Source organism: Cataglyphis hispanica, chromosome 14, assembly GCF_021464435.1.
Source record: "Cataglyphis hispanica isolate Lineage 1 chromosome 14, ULB_Chis1_1.0, whole genome shotgun sequence".
Taxonomy (NCBI): domain Eukaryota; kingdom Metazoa; phylum Arthropoda; class Insecta; order Hymenoptera; family Formicidae; genus Cataglyphis; species Cataglyphis hispanica.
In genome coordinates this window covers 4708931-4724580 of record NC_065967.1, presented here as the reverse complement: position 1 = coordinate 4724580, position 15650 = coordinate 4708931, and the positions used below count along the sequence as shown (strand labels likewise).

General features: G+C 35.0%; 2 protein-coding genes across 3 annotated transcripts in view; one reads left to right on the top strand and one right to left on the bottom strand.

The window, feature by feature from the left end:
• Nucleotides 1–5099, bottom strand: part of LOC126854705 (BUB3-interacting and GLEBS motif-containing protein ZNF207-like) — a 43082-nt gene extending 37983 nt beyond the window's left edge. For both annotated transcript variants that reach the window (XR_007688144.1, XM_050601686.1), the window contains exon 1: nt 5090–5099. The gene's annotated coding sequence lies outside the window, so the exon portion shown is untranslated. The remainder of the gene's footprint in view (nt 1–5089) is intronic.
• The window catches only part of LOC126854709 (serine/threonine-protein kinase NLK), a 91210-nt gene that overhangs the window by 4400 nt on the left and 71160 nt on the right, over nt 1–15650 (top strand). The gene's annotated exons all lie outside the window — the stretch shown is intronic.

Sequence of the window (15650 nt, the reverse complement as noted above, 5' to 3'; positions counted from 1 at the left end):
ATTGACTTCGAACAGCAATATTGCAGTAAATTGCACAAGCTCAATTCTCGTTCAACGCTAATGTATCCGTCATTGACGTTTTATTTAACGCTCTTAAAGCGAACATCGATTTTGATATCGTTCATAGCAATTGAATCTTTAAATCGTACTTTAGAGTAATAACAGATTTGTAGTTTGCATGACCTTATTTATATATTTTGAAAATATAAAGAGTCATGGTTTTAGAAGAGGATAGAAAATAATATTCCATCCCATTTAAAACACAAACAATGTGTTTTTGTAGAATTATTTATTAATTTCGAGAGGCATTTTAATACATTCGAAAATAGTTTATCTTCTCTCGAGACTACTCACGCACTCTGTACACGGAATGCCTTGCATTAATTTCAACTTCGACGTTACTGCAAAGTTACGCGCGATAGGACGACTTCCTCGTCTTTTAAAATCCTGCATATTCATGTTAGGGTTAACCCAACAAGTTCTCCAATGGCCTCGGCAATTAATATCCATTTGCGTTGGAACGCGTAACGAGTTGGATGCGAGAATATCTTTTTTTTTTTTTCGCTTGACGTATCAACATCTGGACGTTGGAGAACATAAGGTGTCTCGGAAATTTTGCGCTCCTTCGTATCGTCAAGGATCTTTGTGATCGAGATTTTTCGCGAAAAAAAACACGTTTTAAAAAATTAAAAATTCGTATTGTGGAAAAACTAGAATCTTTACAGAGTTTAAGATTTATGAAGTATTAAAGATCTAGATATCTAGAATCGTAAAGAGAACTTAAAATATAATAATGTCTTTAAGTGATAAAACTCTATTATACAAGAATTCAGTATCACTAATTAAGGCTCGTGATAAAAAAAAATATCAGAATAGAATCTACAAGTTTAGGAAATAATATGATTTAGTACTCTTTTCATTCTTGTTTTGATTCTTGACATAATAAAAAAAAAATAGCGAGGGAAAAAAATTTTCATTCCTTATCTCATTTGAACTCTGATTAAGTGTAAAATTTCAATCAAGATAAATATAATGATTTTTTCAGAAAATATATATATATATATTTTCATTTTTTATTTGGGAATTATTTTGTGCTTACACAATATTTATACTTTAAGTTTCATTTGAAGATGTAATACTTACGCATAGATCCGATACACCGTGTATAGTTAACCCGACGCATTCCTGGAGCGTATGCACGCAAGCGAGTGGTACTGTTGGTGCTTGCAGGTGCAAGAAACGCGAAACCATCTTCATCGCGTGGCGTGCGATCGCGTTTCTGTAAATTAGAGTCAACGTTAGAACCATCGAGATAGAAAAACGAGGAAAATGATCTTTTTGCGTTCCAAATTGATTAGCTCGATTGAATTAATCTCTCTAACTTTCAATTTTCAAATTCGAAACTCGTCGAATAATTCGAATAATTTGAATTAATAATCAAAGAATAGACACAATTATCGAATTAGTATCTAAATATTATATATAATTGAAGAATTTATTGCGATAATTAATGCTCAAGCCAATGCTGGAAATGCCTAGACTTAATAATTCACTATAAATTTGATATCCAAAAAATTAATGGAACATTACATTTCTTCTTGTTATGAAATTACGAAAATATTGCGCGTATGACTCGTGTAATAACCGAGAAAAATCTTTTAATAACCAACAATCTAGGCAAACAAAAATCAACGGAAATAATTAATATATATTACAATAGAATGCGGGCTGCTTATATTTCTGTAGTAACGATATATCGCGAGCGAACGTTTTTCTATTCAAACAGTGAATAGAACTTTCGCATCATGACGGCGTGACAGCGAGGAGTACTTTTTTGCGCATGCGAAAAAACGAGAGAAAAACGTCTAGCGGAAACCGAGCGGTTCCGAAAACAACGCGTTACGTTTTTCCGCGATCAAGTTCGCGAGCGGCAGCGGCGGCGGCGACGGCGCGTAAATCGATCGAATCTCGATAGCAGAACACGCTATTCGCGAAGGCATTTAATTGACAGGTAACGAATCACAGTAGAATACATTTTGTTTACGCAAAATGACTACCTCATAATCGAATCGCGCGATATCGTTCGAATTCATTCTCGTAATTTTAGTTGGCATAGCGTACTTGAAGCAGAATTAAGAAAATTATATATAGTGATTCACAGCTTTATATTCTTATATGAACAATTAAGGATTAACGCATTAGAATAGGCAATTAGAAGCCAGCGCAGTGTATAGGGCGCAAATGACTTTATTAAAGAATGAATAATATAATAGGCGCGAACATTTCGGTCCTTTTTTTGTGACCATCCTCAGCGCAGACAAAATTAATAAGCAACGGTTACATAATGTTAAACAAAAATAAATATAGAAAATAAAGCAGATAAACTTGGTAAATAAATAGTAATAGTAAAACTGTTATTATTATCAAGAGGAAAACGCCGAATAACAAGTAAAGCGAAAACTTAAATCGACGATCGTCATCGTCTACGTGTTCTTCTAAATAAGGATTCTCAAAAAAGGACTGATTGTGAGACACATGCACTTTCACACCTATTATATTATTTATTCTTTAATAAAGTCATATTGTCATCATATACTGCGCTGGCTCCTAATTGCCTATTCTATGCGTTTTTAATTGTTAATATTCCGGGGTCTATTTAATTAATTGTTTCAATTTTTATTGTTATTCTTGTATGAATCATTTTGGAAAATAAATTTTCGAAACATTAATTTTTTTAATGTAAAAATGATTTAACACGTGTCGAAAATAATTTTCGATATTATTTTATCTCTCTTTTTTCAAAATGAATATTTTAAATATAGCTCCCGTTTGTTCCGGATAAATTGACGTAAATTTTTCCGCCGCTAATTACGAGCAGCGCGTATCAATGCGTTACGAATGATAAAACGGGGATGGGGGGTTCGCGTTAACCTCCGTTAACGCGTATCGGGGTTAATTTAACCGGGGCGATCGGACGGTCCCTGCAGGCGGGCCCCGACTCGCGTCGTCGGAGTCCGTGCCAGCTGCCGTCAAGCAGGTGATGCTGCAGCTGCCTGCGAACACGTCCTTGTCGGATCCCCCCCACTCATCCTGGACCGATCGATGGTCTCTTCTCTTTTCCTGCCAGAAAAAGTAGCGGCAGAAACGCGCGCGATCGATCGCTTTAATTGCTTCGCCTCTCTTCGAGATGATGCTTCAATTAAGACATCTCTCTCGCGATATTTCTCTCTTACATTAAAAAGAAAGGATAAAATAAATATTGATAATTATGGTAAACGTGTGAAAAAAATTAAATATGTGAAATAAATGAGAAAATATATGATATATGTGGAAAATTATAAATATAATATGCAAAGGAACATAGGAAATTTAAAAAAAATACGCAATATGATATTATAATTAATTATAATTCAATTAATAATTAATTGCATGATTAATTTATGAAGCAATTTTGTCGTTTTTTTTTTTTTTACTTGTCTGATTCGACCACGAAATCGCGCGTTATCTTTTCAGTTTGAAGCCACCTACATGAGACGGGAAGTTTGCGAAGTGTGTGTTCTTGGTATTTCCGGTGCGACTACATAGCTTTTCTTCTTTTCGTTGCACCCTGTCGCGCGACTTTGCATTCTTTCAGCTGCAACTGCAGCTTTAGAAAGAAATGTTTTTTTCGTCTTCTCTTTGGACAAATAAAAACGAGTTTGACATTGATTGATTTTCTAGTACTTTTCAATACTTGTTCGAATAATTAAAAATGTCAATGGTGAAACAATTGTCGATCATCCCCTTAAATGCAATAATTTTTATGTTCTCGAAATAAAATTGCATAAAAATCTCGTTGTAGAAGCAAAGAGAAGGGAAGGAAAATGTTTTAAATTATTTTTTATGAGTATTCTCTCTTTATCTTTATAATATAAAAAATATTATATTTATAATTTATTTATACAGATAATTATATATATATTTTTAGATATAATATTACTATTTTTATATTACAGAAAAAAGGGCAAATAGTTAAAAATTAATTATCAAAATTATTGACTTTGACGTCTTTTGGTTACAAAGAATATAGGAGAGACTAAATTTATTAAAATATAATCTTTAATTAAATTAATAATTTGGCAGAAATTGAATTGGTTAGAAATCTTCAGAGATAGAATCTATCTCTTTTGGAAAACTTTAATGAAGGATAGAATAGATTATTATTGCTAAATCATCGGCATGATGAGAAACGTATAAAAACCTGTATTGTAAAAGGGATACTGAATAACGTTCAGTGATGGAAATCATGTAAAAGCGCGAAAAAGCGTGCGTTCGATTCTCGTGGGAGTTCGATGGTCGTTTGATTAGAAAGATTTAATATCGAAATTCGGTCGCCGGAGCCCGCTTTCGCGATTGCCGTTTATGAGCGCGGATCAATCCGGAAAACGCATTGAATTAGCTCGTCGGTAAGCGAAAAAATTCAATTTTGCGCTCACTTTCCGCTCATGGTATTACGAACGCGCGAGTGCGCGTTGCAATATGAATGCTACTTGTGTTGTAATCACACACCCACACCCACACACACGCACACACACATGCATGCAAGCATGCACACACAATGATTTTAAAATTGGCGAAAATATATTATATTAAAATATAATATATATTATATTAAAAATAAATTTGAATAAATAAGAGCATTGATTCTATAGCAATAATAACTAGAAACATTAAAATAATTGCAATATATATATAATATTAGCAATATTATTATTTTAAAAATATAAATGATGATATCAAATATGTGGATATAATATTTTTTTCGTTACTTTGAAATCTGAATTGAATTTAAAATGTGTATATTCCTTTATATGTATAATATAATTTTTGAATTTTCTTCTTTCAATCCTTACTTTTTTATGAATTATTTTTAATTTATTAATTTTAATTCTAATTTAATTTTCTGTCCTTTATTTCTATTTTTTTTTTACCTTTTGCTTTATAAATCGAAAAGTGAAAGTGGTCGTCGAAATGTATTGTCGCTGTAAAATTGTTTCTGTCGCGATAAATTGTTCACGGTTAACAAAAAAAGAAAAAAAAGGTAACAAAAACGCGAAAACAAAGCGTGTGTACCCGTTGCATCAGCCAGTTGTAGCGGAATGCATTTGTCCACGAATTCCGTAACGCATCGATTCAGTTTTAACCTCTGTTCTATGCATTGTTAGCAATACCTGTGACAATCCTAATTATTAACGGACGAGAAATGAAAGGTTATACGATTCTACCTGAAATTTATTGTTAGTGAGAAGCGTTGCGGCAACATTGACATATTTTTTGACGAATCTGAATAGACTACACTGTCTCAAATTTAAAATTTCGAATTTCAAATTTATTTAATAAATATATATATATATATATACATACTTCCATCACCAAGATTTACAGAATAATTTTTAAAAATGATGATTTTATGGCACAAAATCATTTATATAAAATGCATAATATTTATTTCACTTAGATTTATTTACACGTAGTTATATATATCATATTTCTCATTTATATAATCTTTTATATTAATTTCTATAATATATTATTACTATTCTCTCATATAAAGTTATCAAGTGCGTCAAGAGCTTGAAAAATTACGGCGAAGGCAGACACTGCTATAAATCGCCCGTTACTCGCCTAACCGAGCGCGTTTCACGGAGGCTCTGCAAAATGTGTTCGCGGTCTTCTCTCCTCCTTCCCCCTCTCCTTTCCCCCTCCGTCGTCGTCACCTTAATGTCCCTCTCGTCGCATCCGATGTCGCGCGTTCAATTGACTCTTACCTGGCGACCTACCTGGCTGGCGCGTCGGCGGTAACCTTGACGCGGGCAAGCAGGGGCCGACCAGTTTTCTGCGATAATGCTCGCGCTCGCGCTCGCACTCGCACGTTCCATAATCGCGCCATAAAAGGTACAAAGCAATAGTGTCAAGTCTGCGCACATTGCATTCACGTGTGCAGGTGCAACGCGACGATGCGCTCGGTCTGTCGGTCGGGCTCGTGCGCCCGCATCCGCCGGTGCAGATGCAAATGCGAAACCGCGAAGGCTCACTTGTGGCACCTGTAGGTTTATTGTTATGTTGTAATATTATACGTGTGGCTCGTAGAATTTGTTAAAAATAAAAAAAATGCTATAACATCAGGGTTCAAAATTCCACATTTTTTTTAAATAAAATCCATGCCAGTGATAAAAATCAACATTTTCGGGGAAAAAAAACCGACGAAAGCTGGTCTTTTTTATTAAAAATGTAAAACTAAATAGAATATCTTTTTATCTATTCATCACTGGAGAGTCTTTTCTAATTCAAACTTTATTCTATTATAATATTTTTATTATAACATTCTATTATAAATAAAATTTGTAATATACTAAAACGTAGCAAATAAATTTTTTTTTTTAAGATGTTGAATGGTAAACGCGAAGATTTATATTGGCAATTTTTTTTATTAAACTAAAAATTAATATAAAATTTAGTAACATTTATATCTCTAAAGTTCGTGTCTTAAAAAGTTTTCATATTAATTTGAATTTAAAAAAGGCATTATTATAGTAATTTTATTTTTTAGATGATTAGCATGATTTATTAATTTAAGGAAAAATATCTTTTTACATAAAGTAATATAAACATGTGTATTTTAGTTACATATTAATTATTTTTATAGTTCTTGTTAATTTATTCCATTAAATAAAGTCCAGGAAACAAAAATTGGAATTTAGCAAATAAATTAGTTTTTTCCACTCACTGGACTTTTCTAGCCAACCATGTATAATAAAATTGAAATTAGCGCATTAGGATTTTCTTATCTCGAAGAGATATTACAGCCATGCGTCCCTTCTTACGGGGACGTAGATTACTAAATATCCGAAAGCGGGGTTGAAGGGGCGAAATCGCGATGACGGTAGTGGCGGCTGCCTCGGCTTACAACGGGTGAGCTCTAATAAAGCCCGAGAGCGAAGCTCTCCCGCAGCTTCTCTTTCTCTCGTCGCTGCGAACGCACGATTGTGCAGGTTATTTGCGGACGGCGAGAACACAACAGAGTAGAGACGCCACAACGTCGTTTCGCACACATTGTGTGCGCTCGCCATCCCGACGAGTTTTGTACAGGGTGCGCTTGCAATTCGAAGAGCTTTCGTGAATCGGCTGCGAACGGTCGACGGTGATTATTTTATTTTTATTCGGTGATTTTCCGACGTTACTCCATTGGCTAGAAATAATGAATTAATACTAAATATAATTGATATAATAAAAAAAATAATTTTATTCTTATTCAATTATTAATAATTGTGTAATAAATAAATTATTTGGAACTGGAAATACGAGGAATTCCATTATTTCGAAAAATACATATACATTTTATATTCTTTTTATTAATTTATTAATTTTAATTTTTATTTATTTATTATTATTTTTATTTTTATTTAATAATTCTTTTTATTTTTATTAATTTATTAATTCTTAGGTCTTGCGAAGAAAAAAATCGTTTCCTATAATTAAGGAATGTTGAGTAATACTTTTTAGAAGGCAATTTTTTTAGAACGGAATTATTTATAGTATTAAATTGAATATGAATCGCATTAATTTGATTTTTATTACTCGAGAATTTTTAGGCTCTAATTAATTTCAGTTAAGTTTCTCATACACGATGTAGGTTAATCGCATGTCGTGTGTGATATGGGATTTTACAGATCCCACCGTGTATATACTGTGTGTGCACGGAGGGAAAAAACGAGCCACGTCGGGAAGCAACACCGTGACGGCCACTGGCCTTCTTCGCCGTTCTTTATTCCTTCACTCTTGGCTTCTTGATCTTTTTCTTTGTCCTCTCTAGACTATACGTTCCAATTTCTACAATTCATTCTTCAATCGAACCGTGCTTCTCAATTTACCGAATCTATGTATAATTTAACTGTTTCTTGTAATCCATTATACATAATCAGTTTTTGCTTCATGACAAATATACTCTGGGAAAAAATACATTAATAAACTTTTGATTCAAGTCGTTAATTTGCAAATCTTTTATCCTATATTATAATATAACTATATTATAATATAATTATAACTACGTACTCTTTAGTTTTGACGAATTCATAAAATTAAAATTCATATATTTTTAATAACTTTTATTTTTATATATTATAAGATTTAAAAAAGAGATCGATAAAGAGAGAGAGAGAGAGAGAATAAAATTGAATTCTTTTTTTACGATTTCCATTACATCTCTCTTCGTACAATATAATTTTCACATTTCATTTTTCTAGTTTTCTTCGCGAAATATTTAATAGTATATTTCGAGACACAGTGCATTTGCGTTTTCGCGCTCGCGTCGAGTCTCGACAAATAGGAAAGAAGGTCGGTTGCGCGAGTGCTTTCTCTTTCTATCTCTCTTCCCTTCTCGAAGCGGCTGCATCTCTCCGCCGCCCTCCTCCCTCTATTTCGCGACCGGTCTCTAGTCTAACCTCGAAACCGTGAGAAACGACGGCGAGAGTAGTCAGTTCGCAGTCCCTCACTCTCGATCAAGATCGCGGAAAGAAGCTGCATTTACGGATTTATATTCGAATATTTCGACATCTCACCGTCTTATCGCGCATTTTTTCTCTTGACAAGTCTCACACGTGTCTCAATTTTTTTTTACATTACATCATATTATTATGTTATAAGTCCATAATAATTCTAAATCTTAACCAAGGGAAAATTGCATTTCTGATATATTTGCATATTACGTGCATACACGTGCCGTATAATTTATGACACCCTATATATAATTATTAATATCGTATATTATATATATATATATATATATATATATATATATATATATATAAATATTCCCGATGCAGTTTTGCGAGTGCACTGTGCGATTCGCATATCCTTCGGATCGAAACGTCACGGTCGACGTCGGCGTCGATGTCGGCGTCGGTGGCGGCTCGTTACCCTCGCCGTCGACGACGCCGCCCCCGGCGTTGCGACGCTCATCGATTCCAGGGGTCCCGCCCCTTCCAGCACAGCCGTGCCATCCAGTGACGTCACTGGTGCGCCCTGGCGCCCCATCGCTGGCTGCGGTCGTCGGCAACCCTCCCCTACTACCCTCTCTAGAATCGTACATTGGAATCGCGAATCCGAATTATTATCCGCTGTAACGGAGATGGAAAAAGAAACTAAGTCGCAAGATAAATAGTTACGCTGATTAAATATTGAATTACGCGGGAAAAGAAAATTGCTCGACTATTTGACTTAATTATTAAGTATAACACATATATCATTGCGCGAAACGATGTTTTTTTCTGCTTTTCTCGGATTAACTGTACATGTACTTATGTAAGATGGACTTGCTTGTTTATCTTATTTTTTCTTTGCTATTTTTTGATAACACTATCACTTCCGGATTTCTTTCTACGTTTCAGATATAATTAATTTAGAGAAAAATTAATTCAATCATTGCACAAATAAACGTAGATTCATACTAGTGTGAGCTATGAGAATATTATTATCCACAATAACGTATCATTTTTATATAACATTATAATTATAATCTGAAAAAAATAATATGAAAAAAAAATATTATTCAAATAATGAAAGCGTTTATTATAATTTAGAACTGAATTATATTGAGGGAATCATAGGATCGCTGAAAAGAAGGAACTCAATTTTCACCGAAGGATAAAATACATCTCAGGCAATTACCAAATAGAGTCTACCATTAAATCCATTCAATTGTCATTTACTTACTTCGCTTGATACACTCCGCACATTAAATTGTGCTACAAAAATGAGACAAAATAAATAAGGTATTCAGAGACTGGACGGGAAAGAATATCTAGAGCATTTAAACACCTGAAACAAAGCAGACCCATTGTATCTAATCTCCTTGATATGTTTCAAGTACGTCAGGCCCAGGCCTTGAAATATATCTATCTGTATCTCCCTCCCCCTTCCTCTTGAACCGCAGTCTGATCTGCGACGGCTCGATAATCGCGGGCGCATAATGCACCTAATTGCTAATCAAAGGTCCCGCCGGCGCTGTATATATGTACATGTGCGCACATAATATGTATGTAGGTAGATATACGCGGTCCCATAGACGCCTGTGCCGCTAGATCTAATATCAACTGTATACCGGGTATATAGGGTGTTTCCGGGTGCAGCCGTCTGAAGGACGTCTTTGAAGCGATATGGTAACTGCTCGGTTGGTTGAGTAAACTGGACTTTGAGATGGGCCCTCCATACGTAAACTATCAATCAAGACGCGCGAATTAACATTGCAATTTCACGAGTGAGCGCGCATCTCGCGCTGATCGCTTTTTGACTGCTCCATAAATGGTGTCCTTTAACCTGTTATGCGAGGGCGGTTCTTGTATAAAATAAAAATTTGGACGAGCGGCGAAGAACATCTTTGCGTAAAATAAAAACACACTTTGATGAGAAAGACTGAAAACGCGAGGAATACTTTATATAAAATAAAAATCTTATTTAATCGCGCGGAAAGAGAGAGAGAGAGATTTCGATAAAAATTCCAGTAGATTAAGAGACGAAAATAAAAACTCGATATTACTCTTGTTATTATAGTATTATATTAAACCAATGTAAAAATAAATCCGAGTCGAGAGGACGATATAATATAAACTTTATCGTTTACCATACTAGTATAAAGTAGAGTATTTATTTTGCCGTTAGTTATTCGGACTCTGGCCCCGCGACCTTTTCTTTTCTTTATCGCTACCCCCTTTTTCCTGGTCGCCGCTACACTAATTCGCCGTTTACACGCACGGCTATTAATTCTACTCGCGCACTGCCACCGGCTGGCGTTTAATATCGTCCCGAACTTAAGCCGCGGCTTCATTAACTCGGAAACACTGCACATTTTTTATTCCACCGTAAATGTGGAAGTAACGGATAAAAAGATCATTCCTGTGTGTTAGCTGCACTTTGAGAAGACATTTATTTCATGTCCGTTCATCGTATTGTTAACCTACTTCAACGTATGCTTTACGATGACGCAATATTAATGACGATTTATGCTTTTATTTAAAAAGTGTAATAGAAAAAAATGTGTTAGAATATTTAAAAAAGAGGATTGTGAATTTGTAAATTAAATTTTAATACGAAAATTTAAAAAATACGTTCACTATGCAATCCATAAAGGATTATTTCACAAAATATGTTATTTTTAATTTATTGCATATAATTTTTTCCGTTTTTTTTTTTTCACGGCGAGTTAAAAACTCGAAATTGAATGATAAAGCGAATTTTGAACGAGCAATGTTTATTCATTTGCATGTATACGCGACAGTGACCGCTTATTTCTAAAGTTGAAATGTATATCAAGGGGTTGACGATGAGGCGAAGGGTGCGAAAGGAGGAAAAGCAGAAAGACAGGAGCGAGCTACCTTTTTCAAGCTTCCCCTTTTCCTAAGCGCCTAAAGTCGGAATCAATTTCTTCGGCGCCACCTGCGCCAACGTCGCTTGGAATTATATATTTCGTTGGGGTGACGCGAGAAGAGTTGAGGGAACGCAAGGGTGACTCGAGATGATCCTGAAGAATTACTCGAAGCAGCGTAAAACGCGTGATCTGAAAATTTAAATATTTTTTTCGACCGATTGGAGAGATATTTTCAAAAAGTTCCTGACATATTTTCTTTTTGTCTTTTATGTAGATTTTTAAAATCATGATGTGAGGTTATCAATAATTATTATTAAAATATGATTATACAATAGGAAAAAAACTATGCACTGTAAGTAAAAAAATCTAGTTTATGTAAAAAAAAAAAAAATTATATTTATTTCAATCTAACTCGATGAATCTAATTCGGCCTCATTTAAATGAGCGTCACACATGGAGATGTCTCGTTTAGATTCTACCGTTGATATACGGCGACGCAAAAATACGCCGCTCGCGATTTCATAATCAGCCCCGTACTTTTCAGCTACCCGGTGTGCGACGCGTGCATAATAATAACGACGCGCCGCATAGCGGTCCGGATGCGTAATGCGTGTATAAATCAGGGCGATATCAGAACGTCGGCTTGTTTCACATGCTGCACCAACCGAGATGCATTGCACCCGCGACGGAAGGAGAGGGGGGGGAGGGGAGGGGGGGCAGGGGAATATGATGCTGCGCTTGCAGCCGAGATGGGGGCGCGGCTGTTTACGGCCGAAGTGAGGTGAGGAAACCGTGGTTCCTCCTGGTCGGCATAATCCAACCGGTGTCGGATCTTGATGGAGACACACATTCGGTTGAGTTAGAGTTCATTCCGTATTGTTCGCCATCGGCGAAAATGACAGATGACGACGACCAGCGTATACGTCGAGTGCGAACTATGATAACGATTCTTTTTCCCTCGTTCTCTGAGTTTGCGAGACAGAGAAGAGCCATCGATATTGAATCGGGGATTTTAAGAATCAGGGAGTATCTTTAATACTTTTTAGTATTAAACTCTACTCGTATTAGAATGACTTTTATGTTATTTTTTACAAGAGTTAAATTTTTTAATGAATAACGTGATTATAGTTTGAGCCAAAATCGAAGGACTTTTCTGTGATAACGATATCAAGATATTATATAGTCTTGATTTATATTTTATATATATATATATATATATATATATATATATATATATATATATAATTTAGACATTATAAGAATAATTTAATTATAGAATAATTTCGAAGTTATAGAAAGAGTAAAACAGCGTTCATCAAAGATGAACTAGGGGCGAATCAAAACGAAATTTATCGCCGTTGTCATACAGTGTTGTTTTTATTTATCTCTACCTCGCATTGTCTCTATATTAATCAGGCTTATTGTTTCGTTTCGCGGTCAATTGTATCGGCGCAGAAACCTAGCAACTGTAAACTCCACGATCGAACTCACCACCCTTGAGCCCCGCGTGAGTCGCACCACCGTAATCCCACCTCCCCTTCTCTCACACGCACACGACCGCCGTTTTGTGCGTGGCACCCGGTATATTACGCTCTCATCCTTAATACACTTACGCGCGCACAAAGAGTTCCTCGCTCTTTGTACCCTCCTTTCCCCCTGTGATTTTCACGGGGGTAATATTCTCTGGTCTGAAAGCGACCCCTCTTTCATACCCCTCGAAAGGGAAGGCGTGGGAAGAAAGGAGAGGGAGAGGAGGAAGGGGCCTTTCGATTCACGTCGATACAGATGGCCGCAAAACGAAGTTTCGATTTGACGTTGGGATCAAAGGGAATTATAGCGTGCGGAAGTGCATACACTTGGTGCAATGTTAACGATACAAAATGCCTGTCATGTTTATTTAATTTTTAAGCGCGTCACGCATATCGATTGATTGCACAATAATTAAATTTATTACGCCAGAGAGAGAATGTACATAAAAATGTAAAACAATTTAATTCAATTTAATCCACACGCGCTTCGAGAATTATATTTATTATATATATTTTTATGTATAAAATTACATTTAATATAATTAAACTGTTTAAATAATTACAGAATAAATAAATGTAAATTTATTAATAATTAATTTTAATAAACTAAATTCTTCTTTTATGTAAATTTAAATCATTTTAAATTACTTTTTAATATTGTTTAATAAAAAAAAGAAATTTGAAGAAAAAAGAAAGAGGGAAAGTGAGTCCGAAAGATTGCTAAGATCGTAGGGAATGCCGGCTTATGATTCGCTTTCGAAAATTAATATTATGAAGCATTATTTACTCATATTACGCAATTCTTGGGAAAGATATTCCATTATGATGAACGGCCATAGTTGTAATTTTGCATTAGCAGTTTTATGAGGGGAAAACCGTCCGCCGCGATCATATATTTATTAATGCGAAATTGTAACGTCGGACACATACGCGATATCTCTTATCCGAAATAAGCGCGATAAGTCTAATACCAAACATAACATTAACGTAGGAACAGACGAACGCATATTGAAAGAAATGACAGATAATAAATAGAAAAAAAATAATAATTTTTACACACCAAGGATTTTTACATTCTTACTTTTAGCTTTCTCAGGTTTCCTTTCGGTAAAAAGGAAAACGGGGGCGGAGAATTCAGGTTCATAGGTAGCACAGGTAGCAACCTGGTTTTTTTCCCAAACCCCGTCGCGAGGGTGGATTCAAATGGCCATCCCGTGATGGCGAAGACAGCTGCTGAAATCTGACGATCGCCAGCTGCAATGCCTGACATCTCGCTGCTCGTCTCGGAAAGATCTTATTTCTCGAATTTACGAGGACGTTCACCCCAAAACTATAGCACGCACGTGAAATTTTTACTTGTAGATACTACACGTAAAATAGTTGTATTGTTATTGTAATACGAATTATTTAATTAATATACTTTAATATATTTTATTAATATATTTTAATATAGAATTAATATATTTAATTAATATATTTTTGTACACGAGAGATATGTGACATGAACGTTACTTATACGGTTAATATTATACGAGTTGTGTGCGTGTTAATATTTATATAATTACAATTAAGAGATCTTTGCAATATACATTATATATATTTTATGTGTATTTGAGAATATTTGCTATATTTTTATATGGCTAATATTCACCATATTTATGTAACTAATATTTGTTTTATATTTACATAATTAGCAAGAATCACACGTGGTATAGTTGTTAGTTTTTTTGCGAATGAAAAGTATTTAACAAAGTAAAGAATATTCTTTACTTTAATTATTAGTGATGAAAAATAAAAATGTCACGTAAGTTAAAAATTTTTATCTTAACGAAAGCTATTCAGAATTTTTTTCAAAACATTTGTAGCTCTACTGAAACTTGAATGACTTTGTGTTCTCCTTCGTAAAAGTGAAAAGCATTAGAAGGCATAATAAAAAAAAAAAACCTTATTTTAAAAAATTGCATCACAAAAATCTAAAGTCTCTTTACTTGGAATTTTGAACAAATATCTGAAAGGTCGGGGAATCTTTTTACAAGATTTGAATAGACACCCTGTGGTATGCCATTTCTAACATGCAGACAGCCATTAAAATCTCATTAATCTTCCGATTCGCGAAGTATCTGGTTCAAATATAAATAGATAGCACATTTTTAAAGAAATTTTTTTTGTGAAAACTGGCGAGTCTCATTCTCCATCGCGCGAAAGCCGCTCACATACAGAAATAACGTCGGCGGTGTCTTTTGCGAAGAGGAAGGTAAAATTTATCCACAGTGGCACGGAAAGAGAAAGAGAGAGAGAGAGAGGGGAGGATGCAGGAGGTTTTCGCGGTTTTACATATTCAACGACTCGCGAGAACGTTATGGCAGCGGGACGGCAAAGGAAGGCTCTCGCAATCTCCCTCATAAATGTTGATACTGAGTCGTCCGTGAAACGCGCGGTATCACCGTGTGGGATTACTGATAAAATGCTCTTGCCACGATGTAAAGTTCTTCTTCCGACGGCGATGTTGAAAGTTTCGGGATTCTCTGCCGTTTTTATTATCGCGTTACGTTTCGCCGCAAGACCTCGGGGACATAAAGATCCCCAGGATAGGAAGTAACCACGGAATCCTCACGGACGATTCTCGGTAATGCATTTTGTAGCGATTGTTCGTAAAATCCTTGAGCCTCGTGTGTAAAAAGAAAGCGGATTTTTGTATCTCTCGTTGAAGAAAATTTTCA